This window comes from Schistocerca gregaria, chromosome 5 (assembly GCF_023897955.1).
Source record: "Schistocerca gregaria isolate iqSchGreg1 chromosome 5, iqSchGreg1.2, whole genome shotgun sequence".
In the NCBI taxonomy this organism is placed as follows: domain Eukaryota; kingdom Metazoa; phylum Arthropoda; class Insecta; order Orthoptera; family Acrididae; genus Schistocerca; species Schistocerca gregaria.
Window position 1 is genome coordinate 100,853,808 of NC_064924.1, and position 12,882 is coordinate 100,866,689.

Consider the following 12,882-nt stretch of genomic DNA (forward strand, 5'->3'; position numbering starts at 1 on the left):
GATAACAACATGCTGTGTTCCGTTTGCTAAAATCTCTTCCATCCAGCCACACAGCTGGTCTGATATTCCGTTGGCTCTTACTTTGTTTATCAGGCGACAGTGCGGAACTGTATCGAACGCCTTCCGGAAGTCAAGGAAAATAACATTTACCTGGGAGCCTGTGTCTAATATTTTCTGGGTCTCATGGACAACTAAAGCGAGTTGGGCCTCACACGATCGATGTTTCCGGAAGCCATATTGATTCCTACAGAGCAGATTCTGGATTTCCAGATATGACATGATATGCGAGCAAAAAACATGTTCTAAAATTCTACAACAGATCGATGTCAGAGATATAGGTCTATAGTTTTGCGCATCTGTTTGACGACCCTTCTTGAGAACTGGAACTTCCTGTGCTCTTTTCCAATCATTTGGAACCTTCCATTCCTCTAGACACTTGCGGTACACGATTGTTAGAAGGGGGGTTCGCACAACTACGCGGAATCCATCACCCTCCAAAACTGTCCTTTACCGGTTCAGCTTTTTCCTACTTAGTTAAATGGAGCACTTCTTTTACCGTCAATCCGCACTCATTATCACTTTTTTGTATAGGCATCATTTCCAGTAGTTTTAATGATATAATGAAGAGCATCTATTTAAAAAAAATTGTACTCCATGCTAATATTTCATTCTTTACAACTATTTTATATCAGTATTTCTGTTTTATAGTTAGGTAATGTGGTTAGCGGATACTTTACCAAATGAGGGAATGAAATAAAAGTAAAAATACGATCGGGTTTAGGATGTGTATATTAGAAATTATCTGCACCAGAACTATATGTAACCCTTAAACAGAAGCTTGTGTTTTGCAGGAACCACATAAAATTAACCGCGGGTGTGGCAGATGCCAGACTAAGATTCAAAAGAAGTACCCTCAGAAAATGTAATCCATCAACGAAGGAAGTAGCTTAGGAAACACACGTTTGACAGTATTTGAGTATTTCTCATCAGTATGGGATCCGTAACAGAGAAAATCCAAAGAAAAGCAGCATGTTTCGTTACAGGTTCATTCAGTTAGCGCGAAAGCGTCAGGGAGATGCTCAACCAACTCCAGTGGCAAACAATGCAAAAGAGGCGTTTTGCAACACATTATGGTCGACTGTCAAAGTTCCAAGAGCGTGCGTTCCTGGAAAAGTTAGCCAATATGTTGCTTCCTCCTGCGCATGTCTCGCGAAAAGACTATCAAAATCAAATTACAGAGATTCGAGAAGACAAGGAGGTTTGCCACTAATCGTTCTTCCTGCAAACCATACGTGACCGGAACAGGAAAAGAATAAAGATGGAAGTTACACTTGTACACAAAGTACCTTCCGCCACACACCGTAAGGTGGCTTGCACAGTGTAGATGTAGAACAGATCATCTTTCCATCGTAAGGCCTTAGAAAATTTCTGCCATCCCTACCTGTTACTGAGGCTTCACTCAGGGTATTGTTTAGTTGAAAAAGAGAAAATAGAACGTTGTATACATTAAAATTTACTGAAGGCCACAAAAAAAACGAAGAATTTGTATTTCCAGCAGCGACCAACAAAGTTTGATCTAACACACTGCTCTGGCTTCTCAGTCCCACCGCACGAAACTGAAATGAACATTTTAGCGATTGGCGCAGACGTTATCCCATTTGCGAGGATGCTGATGTCGGCGTTTTACTCGCTGTTCCAACATGTCCCACAGATTTTCTATGGGGTTCAACTAATATGAATCTGCAGGCCAACTGAGATGTTAAAAGGTGGGTGAGGGTTCATAAAACCTCTCATATACTCTTCCCGCCCGATTAACTTTGCTGTTTGCGGGCCGGAGTGTCCGAGCGGTTCTAGGCGCTACAGTCTGGAACCGCGCGACCGCTACGGTCGCAGGTTCGAATCCTTCCTCGGGTATGGATGTGTGTGATGTCCGTAGGTTAGCTAGGTTTAAGTAGTTCTAAGTTATAGGGGACTGATGACCTCACCAGTTATGTCCCATAGTGCTCAGAGCTATTTTTTCAACTTTGCTGTTGTCGTCTTGAGAAAAGTGGGTGAGCAATGGTCTCTTACGCGGTGACCGACTCCAAATGTTTGCTTCACGCAGTTCACGCCGAAATGTTCTCTCCCTAACGGATTGGGATGGACCTTCGTTCACTGTCTGCAGCAATTCCTGTCGAGTTTGGAACCTATTTTGATTCACAAACCGTAAAACGCATCTCCTGTCTCTTTCAGTGATGTTATTTTTCCGACCATGGTTCTAACGTCATTTTCCGTGTTCACGTGTGTTCACATCACTGCTTGTAGGTACGTTGCACAATCTGCCACAAAACACCAACAAATCCAGCAACTTCAGGCACAGTACGGCTATTAACACGACAAAATATGATTGCCCGTTTCTGCCAGTCTATCACGTCCTTATGTGTACCCATGTTTACGTAAAATATGGGCTTCGTGCATATATGTCACACTCATCGCTACTGCCATACGCTCATGTGGAGGAAGAGCGCGTTTGTTTGAGCACATGACTCAATTGCTGCGCCTAAAGGTTCAGGAAATGTATTCATGATTGCGAATAGGAACCACCTTCGGCTGTACATTGGAATGACGACAGTGAAAATTTCTGGGAATCGGGACTCGATCCCGGATTTCCCACTTCCTCCGAGCGGTCGTCTTAAGAGCTTCAGCTATCTGTGCGCGAATCACAGACAGACCCAAACATCTATCTTTCGCAGTCCAAAAGTCACAACCTGCGCACGTACGCTTCGTATAATCCCATCCAGTAAGGCGCAAATAAATACAATAATGATCATTAAAATTGCTACACTAAGAAGAAACGCAGATAATAAACGGATATTCATATGACAAATATATTATACTAGAACTGACATGTCATTACATTTTTACGCAATTTGGGCTCAAAGATCCTGAGAAATCAGTACCCAGAACAACCACCTCCGGCCGTAATAACGGGTCGTAACACATCTGAAATGTAACGTCAACTGTTCATAGTGCCGTCAATGCGAACAAGACGTGACCGAGACGTGTAACCAATGGCACCCTACACAGTATGGCCAGTATGGCGATGACGAATACACGCTTCCAATGTGCGTTCACCGCGATGTCGCCAAACACGGATGCGACCATCATGATGCTGTAAACAGAACCTGGATTCATCCGAAAAAAAAATGACGTTTTGTCATTCGCGCACCCAGGTTCGTCGTTGAGTACACCATTGCAGGCGCTCCTGTCTGTGATGCAGCGTCAAGGTTAGCCGCAGCCATGGTCTCCGAGCTGATAGTCCATGCCGCTGCAAACGCCGTCGAACTGTTCGTGCAGATGGTTGTTGTCTTGCAAATGTCCCCATCTGTTGACTCAGGGATCGAGACGTGGCTGCACGATCCTTTACAGTCATGCTGATAGGATGCCTGTCATCTCGACTGCTAGTGATACGAGGTCGTTGGGATCCAGCACGGCGTTCCGGGTTACCCTCTTGAACCCACCGACTCCATAGTTTGCTAACACTCATTGGATCTCGACCAACTCGAGCAGCAATGTCGCGATACGATAAACCGCAATCGCTATAGGCTACAATCCGAGCTTTATCGAAGTCGGAAACGTGATGATATGCATTTCTCCTCCTTACACGAGGCATCATAACAACGTTTCACCAGGCAACACCGGTCAACTGCTGTTTGTGTATGAGAAATCGGTTGGAAACTTTCCTCATGTCAGCACGTTGTAGGTGTCACCACCGGCGCCAACCTTGTGTGAATGCTCTGAAAAGCTAATCATTTGCATATCACAGCATCTTCTTCCTGTCGTTTAAATTTCGCCTTTGTAGCGCGTCAACTTCTTGGTGCAGCAATTTCAATGGCCAGTAAAAATGTCCGAAGAAACACTACATCCAACTTTTTAATAACACAAGCATTGTTATTTCGTCGCTTGAAGATTCATTTGCGCTAGCGCACTGAAGTGACTGACTATTTTGTCTGACGAGGTCAAAATATTAGATGATCGTCACGTACATGGAAACTGATCAAAAAATAGAAATCCGCCATCAAAGGCTTTTGAATTCGGCAAATTTTAAACCTTGGGTCGCTGTATTCTTCAGTGTGATTATGTGAAATTTGATCATTTGGTTTGAAATGTAAAATTATAGATGGCATAAATGGATTTTCGCAGGGATCTGTTAAAAGAAATGTACTTGCAGTCTAAAGAAAGAGAGATGAATAGAAACGGGGAGCTGAAGAGAATCGCTAAAACAAGAGCCCTGGCCAAGAAAGATAGCGATCATTTACGATAAATTAGTGCTATGTACCAAATATTAGGCAAAAAAACTAAGCGCCAGGGAAGGTGGAAAGGCGGCCAATATAGAGACGTTAATGTGTGTGTCAGTGTAAGTTGCACTGACAATGTGAAAATGTTATTAAGGCTACCGATACAGAAAATAGCGATCAAATTCGATTTTTGTCATTGCCTTATTCATTAGTGTGATACCTCAAGAGTAAGGTCTGAAAGCCTCATTTTCAAAACGTGGCTAAAAAAACGGTTAACAGAATATTTAGTCTGCTTTCATCAAGTCCCATCATTCTTGTACTACTCCTGTCACTGAATCGAATAGCACAACAGATGTATCTAGAAGGATCTGACAGCTAAAGATGGATGTTAATTTCTCTCTCTCTCTCTTTGTCTCTTTGTATTTTGTTTTGAATAGTAAATGGGGAAACGATTTCTGTTTTCTGAAGCACTCCTACGGTTTCTAGCCTAGATGGGAAAATAAATGGGAAAAGAGATAGGAAGATAAACTTGGGGAACGTGAGCAGTATTATTATTTGCTTGTAAATAAGTTATGAACAACTGCAACCAGTCACTTTTTTTCAATAACAATTCTTTATTACATGAACCGGTTTTCGAACCTTTTCAGGTTCATCTTCAGATGGTTTCGGGAGGATCCGGGAAGTTACATCATTACTGGTAGTAGCGTAATGCTGGGTGCTGGTTCTATGGCAGAAAGATGGGTCACACTTTAATGTATCGCCATGACTATAGCTTATCTGTCGATATGGATGTAAATTTAGTTTTCACTTACTGCGACAGTATAGGCCGCTTTTTTGGTATCTGTCTGCCTCCATTTTGATGTCCAGAACACTTTCACACAGACTATATTAGTTTACACTTTGACAGCGACACTTTACCAGCATCCAGCATGCGCTTTACAACTGTTGCTTGTAAAAAAGATCTTGACAGAAAGATATGGCATAAGCCTACTTTGTACAGAGATGTAATTTGTTGTTCTTTACGTGTGTTAAAGTCGATATAAGGACAAGTATTTTAATCAGAATGGCAATAACATGAGAGCACAAGATAAAATAAATAAATAAATTACTACAAGAACAAATTTCAGGTGATCTGATATCTTATTTCTACTTGTATATTACAAGCAGCTAAAAAATATTTTATAGCAATTATCACGTTTGGCATTAACATGAAAAATGGTTCAAATGGCTCTGAGCACTATGGGACTCAACTGCTGTGGTCATTAGTCCCCTAGAACTTAGATCTACTTAAACCTAATTAACCTAAGAACATCACACACATCCATGCCCGAGGCAGGAGTCGAACCTGCGACCGTAGTAGTCGCACGGTTCCGCACTGAGCGCCTAGAACCGCGAGACCACCGCGGCCGCCGCATTAACATGAATCCCAAGGAATCAATAATACAGAGTTATTGTATCTGCAGTGAGGTGCAGCTGTCTGTATGACTAGGACCTGTATATTTAAATTAATAACAAATCTTCAGATGAACTGTTGGCTTATTTCTGTTGTTACGTTAACATGATCTGGGATATTATCAAGAGCAGATTCTGTTTATTTTAGCTAAAGGTATAGATATAAGAGTTACAGTGATTGTAATGGATTAAGGCTGTGTGTATGGCTGTACATTTAATATTTAAAAAAATAATGAACAAAAATTCTTTAACTGTTGATTTATTTTTACTCTAAGATTAGAGTGATCTGGGATATTGGTAAAGGCAGCTTCTGTTTGTTACAGCTAGAATTAATATGTATAAAATACTGATTTATCTTAGCAATCGACGGCTTTAATATTTAGAGATATGGTACATGTCTTATTCTGTGGAAGTATATTACATTGACACCAATGTGGTTAGGATGTAAGGAGAGGGAGGGGGTGGGTCATTGGGAGGGAGGGGGGGGGGTTGGGGGGCTGTTGTAGGGTTCGTTGGGTGGTTACTTGTTTTGTAGTAGTAGATCTTCAAAGTTCTGAAGCAAAAATTGTTTCTCAGTGACGTTTGATCATTGAGTAGGTAGTCAGGTGCTGTATTTGTGTAGATAAATATTTCAATTTCTTCAAGAAGGTAAAGTCTTGTGCCTTTGTTGGCAAAATGTAGTATTCGGAGATTCTGTTCTATGTTGTTTGCAGAATGACTGTGTTGGGCAAGATGTGAGGCAAATCTGGACTTGTTCAGGTTGTTAAGACGGAGTGCATCCATGTGTTCTTTAAATCTTGTTGTGAAGCTTCTACCAGTTTGTCCAGTGTAGAAGCTTGGACATGAGTTGCAAGTGAGCTTGTACACACCTGACCTTTGATATTGTTGTATAGTGGTTTTGGTGCTGTGTATGATTTTATTTTGTATTTTGTTGTTGGTGAAGATACTTATTTTTATGTTGTACGTGTTGAAGAGTTTGGCAATTTGGTGATAAATCTTCCTTAGGAAAGGCACGCTAACAAATGTGGTTTTCTTGTTTGTGGGTGGTTGTCCAGCAGTTGGTTGATTTAGTTTTGATGTATGGATTAGTTTATCTATTATTGCAGGTGAAGGCAATTGATTTAATAATTTGTGTTTCTTTTTGTCTTTCACTTGTGTCTATTGGGATTTTAAACAAGCGATTAACCATTGTTCTGAAGAATGCTTTTTTATGTTGATCTGGATGGCAAGAGGATTTATGTATGGCAATATTGGTGGTTGTTGGCTTTCTGAAAATTTGAAATTTATGCTTCTGATTTTTATTTGAGATTGTTAGATCAAAATAGTTAATGCCTTCTGGTGTTTCATGTTCTACTGTGAATTGGATTTTATTGTGTATTTTATTGAGTTCTTTGGTTAGATTATCTGTTTCTTCTGGTGCTCCATTGAACAGAATGAGTAGGTCATCAACATAGCGTTTGTAATAAAGCAGCTTACTTTTTGGTTCGGTTTGGGACCTGAAAAAGTTAGTTTCAAGGTTATTGATAAATATGTCTGCTAGCAAGCCTGCAAGACTACTACCCATTGCCAGTCTATCTTCCTGAATGTAAAACTTGTTGTTGAACAGGAAGTAGTTGTGTGACAATAAAAGTTCCAGGATCTCTATGAGTGCATAGATTTCAACTCTACCCATTGTCCCATGTTTCAGTAAGTTACTCCTTATTAAACTGATTGTTTCCTTGAAAGGTATGTTTGTATATAGGTTTACTACGTCAAGAGATGTAAATTTAGCTGTGACTGGGATGGGGATACCTTTTATACTATTATGAGCTCATAACTGTTTTTAATGGAGTAGTTATTTTCAATTACATAAGCGTTGCGGATAATATCATTAAGTTTTTTGGTGATGTTATAGCTTGGGCTATTGATAGTGTTTATAATGGGACGTATTGGTCATTCTGGTTTGTGGATCTTAGGGTGTGATCTCAATTTTGGTGCTGATGGGTTCATCACTGTACTTCTAATGATGTCAACAAGAAGTTGCAGTTTTTAAGTAACTCTTTAATTTTATCATGGAATTTGGGAGTAGGGTCATATGTTATTTCCTTTATATTATTCTTTCTGAAGAATTCACGAGTTTTGTTAATATACTCTGATTGCTACATGGCAACAGCTGTGTTGCCTTTGTCTGTTCTGACACTGAAGGCATTTTCAACTGAAAGTTTCTTATTTATGTCACATAATGTGTTATGTTCGGAATACATCTTATTGTACATTTTGTTCTGGTGAATGTTTCTCATAATGATGTTGTTTGCCTTATGAGCTACAGTATTTTGTTCATTGTGTTTTAGTTTATCTGCTGCACATCCGTAATGGATAAGCATAAAGTATTACTATTACTCGTGTCACAAGCTTTAGAACAAGGATATGATGATGATGTTTGGTTTGTGTGTGTGTGGGGGGGGGGGGGGGGGCTCAACTGTGCGGTTATCAGCGCCAGTACAAATTCCCAACCTTTGCTCAGTCTAATCTCTCGTCTTCCATCAATGATGATGAAATAAGGAGGACAACACAAACACCAAGTCATCTGGAGGCAGGTGAAAAACCCTAACCCCGCCGGAACTCGAACTCGGGACCCCGTGCTCGGGAAGCGAGAACGCTACGCGAGACCACAAGCTGCGGACAACATAGAAATGATCGACAGTAATGGCTGTGTACAGAGAATAGTAAACAGCTTTGCTTAACAAAAGCACAAAGCAAATTCATCATCGCCCATTGGCATCCAGTGCTGTTTGTAGGTGCCCCCCTCCTCCCCTCTCCCCTCCTTCCGCCACTACAGCCCCCTTAGTCAGCGAAGTGGCACAGTGTTAAGACACAGGACTCTCACCTGAGATATCGGCAGTTTAGAGATTTAGGTTTTCTGTTATTGCTCTAAATCGCTTCATTACAGTGACATGGTTGCATTAACAGGCGTATTGCTTTCTTATTTTTAGAATATTAATAGTGTCTTTTAGTTTGGCTAAGAATAATTCTGGCGGTGAAGAAACTTCTCTTCGTTTACCAATTTTAAGTATATGAAAACTTTCGCAAGTTTGTGCTGCGGGTACTTCTAGTGATGATGAAACTCTCATTCTAAGCTATACTTCAGTTCTGAATTTCCAACCATACTTATGACTTAAAATGGTAGATATAAGACTGATTTATATTTTCTACTATTTATGTTTTCTTTAACCACACATATTGAAACAATGAGCTCTTTTTGAAGGCCTGTTAATAGAGATTTGGTAGATCTGCGGAAGATGAGACTGGACTTCAATTTTTATGTTGCTGACACGTATCCATGTAGAGATTGCCCTTAGTTATCTTCAAGCTTCTATCTTTCAGGGTCAAGATCCATCTTTCGTCGAATATGCAGTGCAGCAAAGTATGCCGTACAGTACACCTTTCCCCATAGATTCATCAACTTCCCTATCGACTTGCTTCTCATGTACTGCGGAGCACCGGAGCATTTTCAACTGGAGTTACAAAGTTTTGAGGCGGTGTTTTAAGTCTCTTCGTGTAAAATCCCCGATAATCCCCAATAAATTTAAGAAGTATGTCATTTCGTGTTGATAAATTCTACTTGACGTTAAGGCTGTGTGCGCTGTACTGCAAAGTATTTCGGTGTGCTCTAATTCATTATCTTGCCAGTTTATTTCGAGTTTCTGGCTGCTTATCGATTTCGCAGACGGAAGGCATAGACGGTTGTTTGTAACTTTGACGGTATGTAGCTGCAGCATATAGAGCAGGCTGCTGCTTAGTGAACGTTCACCTGACAGGAGTCCGGAGCACTCAGGAGAAAATCGAGAAGCAGTGTACCACATCGTGGCGGCGGACGCTTCTGCACCGAGCGGATCCATCAGGGGTCACATACAGGGAGAAAAAGGTTATTTGAAACTTGTGCAGAAACCTGACTGCGGTTGTAAGAGTAGAAGGCATGAAAAAGAATCAGCGCTTGGGAAGAGAGTGAGATGGAGCAGTAAACGTACCCATATTATTCAGTCAGCGCATAAAGCAATCGGTAATCCAAAGCGGGCAGAAAACTGGAAAAGGAATTAAAGTTCAGGGAGAATAAAAAATCTCTGAGATACATCGATGACGGCGTAATACTATAAAGTGCATGTTTGACCATCAGCTGTTTTTATTTTAAACCCAAATATCGATTGGTTTCAGTCATGGACCATCTTCACAGATAAGGGTTAAAGTGGTTTAAGCCACAACATTACGTTTGTCATTACTTAAATAATGTGTAGAGCACGTCATGAACATCAATATACGACACAGGACTTTTAGAAACTAACACACTTATACCAAGTGTACACAGAGCAGTACTGAAGAGAAGATCGGGACTCAAGTCCTGATACCAAGTGCCCACAGAGCAGTCCTGATCTCTTCAGTACAGCTCTGTGTACACTTGGTATTAGTATGATGGCTCCTAAAAGACCTGTGTCGTATACTGATATTCATGACATGCTCTACACATTATTTAAATAATGACAACGTAATGTTGGGACTTAAACAATTTTGATCCTTACCCGTGAAGATGGTCCATGACTGAAACCGGTCGATATTTGGGTTTAAAGTAAAAGCAAATGATGGTCAAACATGCGTTTATACATTACTCGACAGCTGTTGAAAGCCACCTTCCAAACACATTTTAATTCTGTTACAGACGCAAATGGACTTGGAAAACCAATTTGAAAGGCTTTGCTGCTACCGGTTTGTAGCTACCGAAGACTGAAAGTAAATTACGGATCCGGTATTATTGTCTCGGAAATATTCCTCTTTTTGTAAGATTTGACCCATGGATGAACAAACACTATTAACGAAATTCATGGTTGCGAGCGAACTTCCATAGCACGCTGAAATATATTTGCTGAGGTGGGATAGCGATATGCACATATACAGATGGCGGTAGTACACAAGGTATATGGTTAGGGAATTCAATATTCGAAGATCCACAGTGTCAAGAATGAGCTGAGAATACCACATTTCAGGTATTATCTCTCACCATGGACAACGCTGTAGCCGGAGGCCTTTGCTCAGTGAGCGAGAGCAACAGCTTTTGCATAGAGTTCTCAGTGCTAACAGACAAACAACACTGCGCAGAAATTAATGTGGGACGTATGACGAACGTATCCGTTAGGATAGTGTGGCGAGAGTTCGCGATAATGAGCTACAGCAGTAGACGACCGACGTGAGCGCCTTTGCTAACAGCACGACATCGCCTGTAGCTCCTCTTCTGGGCTCGTGACCGTATCGGTTGATCACCAAAGGACTGGAAAACCTTAGTCTGGTCAGATGAGTACCGATTCAGTCAGTAAGAGTTGATAGTAGGATTGTAGTGTGGCGCAGACACTAACCAGCCATGGACCCAAGTTGTGAACAAGGTACTGTGCAAGCTGGTGGTTGCTCCATAACGGTACGGTCTGTATTTACATGGAACAGGCTCGGTCCTCTGGTCAAACTGAACTGTTCACTGACTGGAGATGGTTATGTTCGGCTACTTGTAGGCCATTTGCGGCCATTCAAGGACATCATGTTCGCAAGCAACCATGGAATTTTTTGGGATGACAATGTGCTATGCCACTGGGCCACAATTGTTCGCAGTCGGCTTGAGGAACATTCTGGACAATTCGAGCGACAGATTGTGTCATTCAGATCGCCCGACATGTATCCCATCGAACATTTATAGGTGAAACGTAATGTCTCGGAAACTTCGTGGCTGCAACGCTTGTTTCGAAATCAACTGCAGTTCGTCAACTTAATTGGGCTGTTAATCATCTAGAAAACTAGCGAATATTTCATCTGCTGAAGTCAGCTTATACTGGCATGGATTCTCTCAAAGCAGACCGCTTGTAGTAAGTTGTGCTCTCATCTGTTCCTACCCACGATCAGTAATCAGAACAAAGACTAAACAAGTACATGTGCCACTGAATCTAATAGTTTGTCAATTTAAAGAGTGATTTCAGGAGAAAATAGTGCAATATAGATTTCAATTGTATGTCAATTATAATCCAAAATAAGCATCACAATACCTGAAACTTAAACAGAAAGGTCCACAATCAGGTCACCTGGTTGTACAAAAACTACAAGTTCGCAAAAGCAGAAAAGAACCCAAGGTACTTTCAAATTCACGTCACTATTAAGTCAGTTGGGAAGTACTGTGAACTTCGACCAATACTCACCAATGGCTTAATGATAGACAGGTACTGATCCTTACATATTCTGACGAAATCTCGATCTGAACAAAAAAACCAACTTTATTCACATGGATGGACCTATAAAATGTAATCACGCCAATGCAGCTCAAACATGCAACATTCTCACTAAAATTACTGGTAACAGCATCTGAGTAATGCCCATCTCGAATCATTCAGAAGACAATATGTATGAACTTTTACTAAGAAGTCGTCGACCAGTGCGATGTAAACAACATCTCCATCTCCGAGTGTAGCGAGAGAGGAAGAAAACGTGTGAGTTTTAAACTTGTTGTTTCCAAATTTTGCGTGAAAAAACCTCTAGCTAGCAATTTGAAAGCAAGTACTTTTAAATCCGGTTTACATGCTCAGGTCCGGAATCGCCAAATCACGTTTGCTACGCTACTTTAGAACACGATAGTAACTGTAAAAATTACTTTTGAAGTAAGTGACATTAACTAATCTAAACTGCATCTGATTATTCGTAATTGAAATTGAAAATAAAGAAGAGTTATCTTTAATGCTCAGAATGGCTTTGTCGCGAAACACTTGTGCAACTGTGTTCGTGATTTCCTGTCAGAATTACTAGAAACTGACGGAAAGTCATCGAGTAAAGCAGAAGTTGTGCTTGGCGTTCTTCGAGAAAGCTTTATAGGCCCTCTGCTATTCCTGATTTAAACAAACGGTGTAGGACACAATCTGAGCAGCTCTCTTAGATTGTTTGCAGACAAGTTATCTGTATGTTCTTAAAACTGGCAATTGACTGTAAATAATAAAAAGTGTGAAGTCTTCCATATGAGTACTAAAAGGAATCCACTAAATTTCTGCCGGCCGCGGTGGTCTCGCGGTTCTAGGCGCGCACTCCGGAACCGTGCGACTGCTACGGTCGCAGGTTCGAATCCAGCCTCGGGCATGGGTTAGGTTAGTTAGGTTTA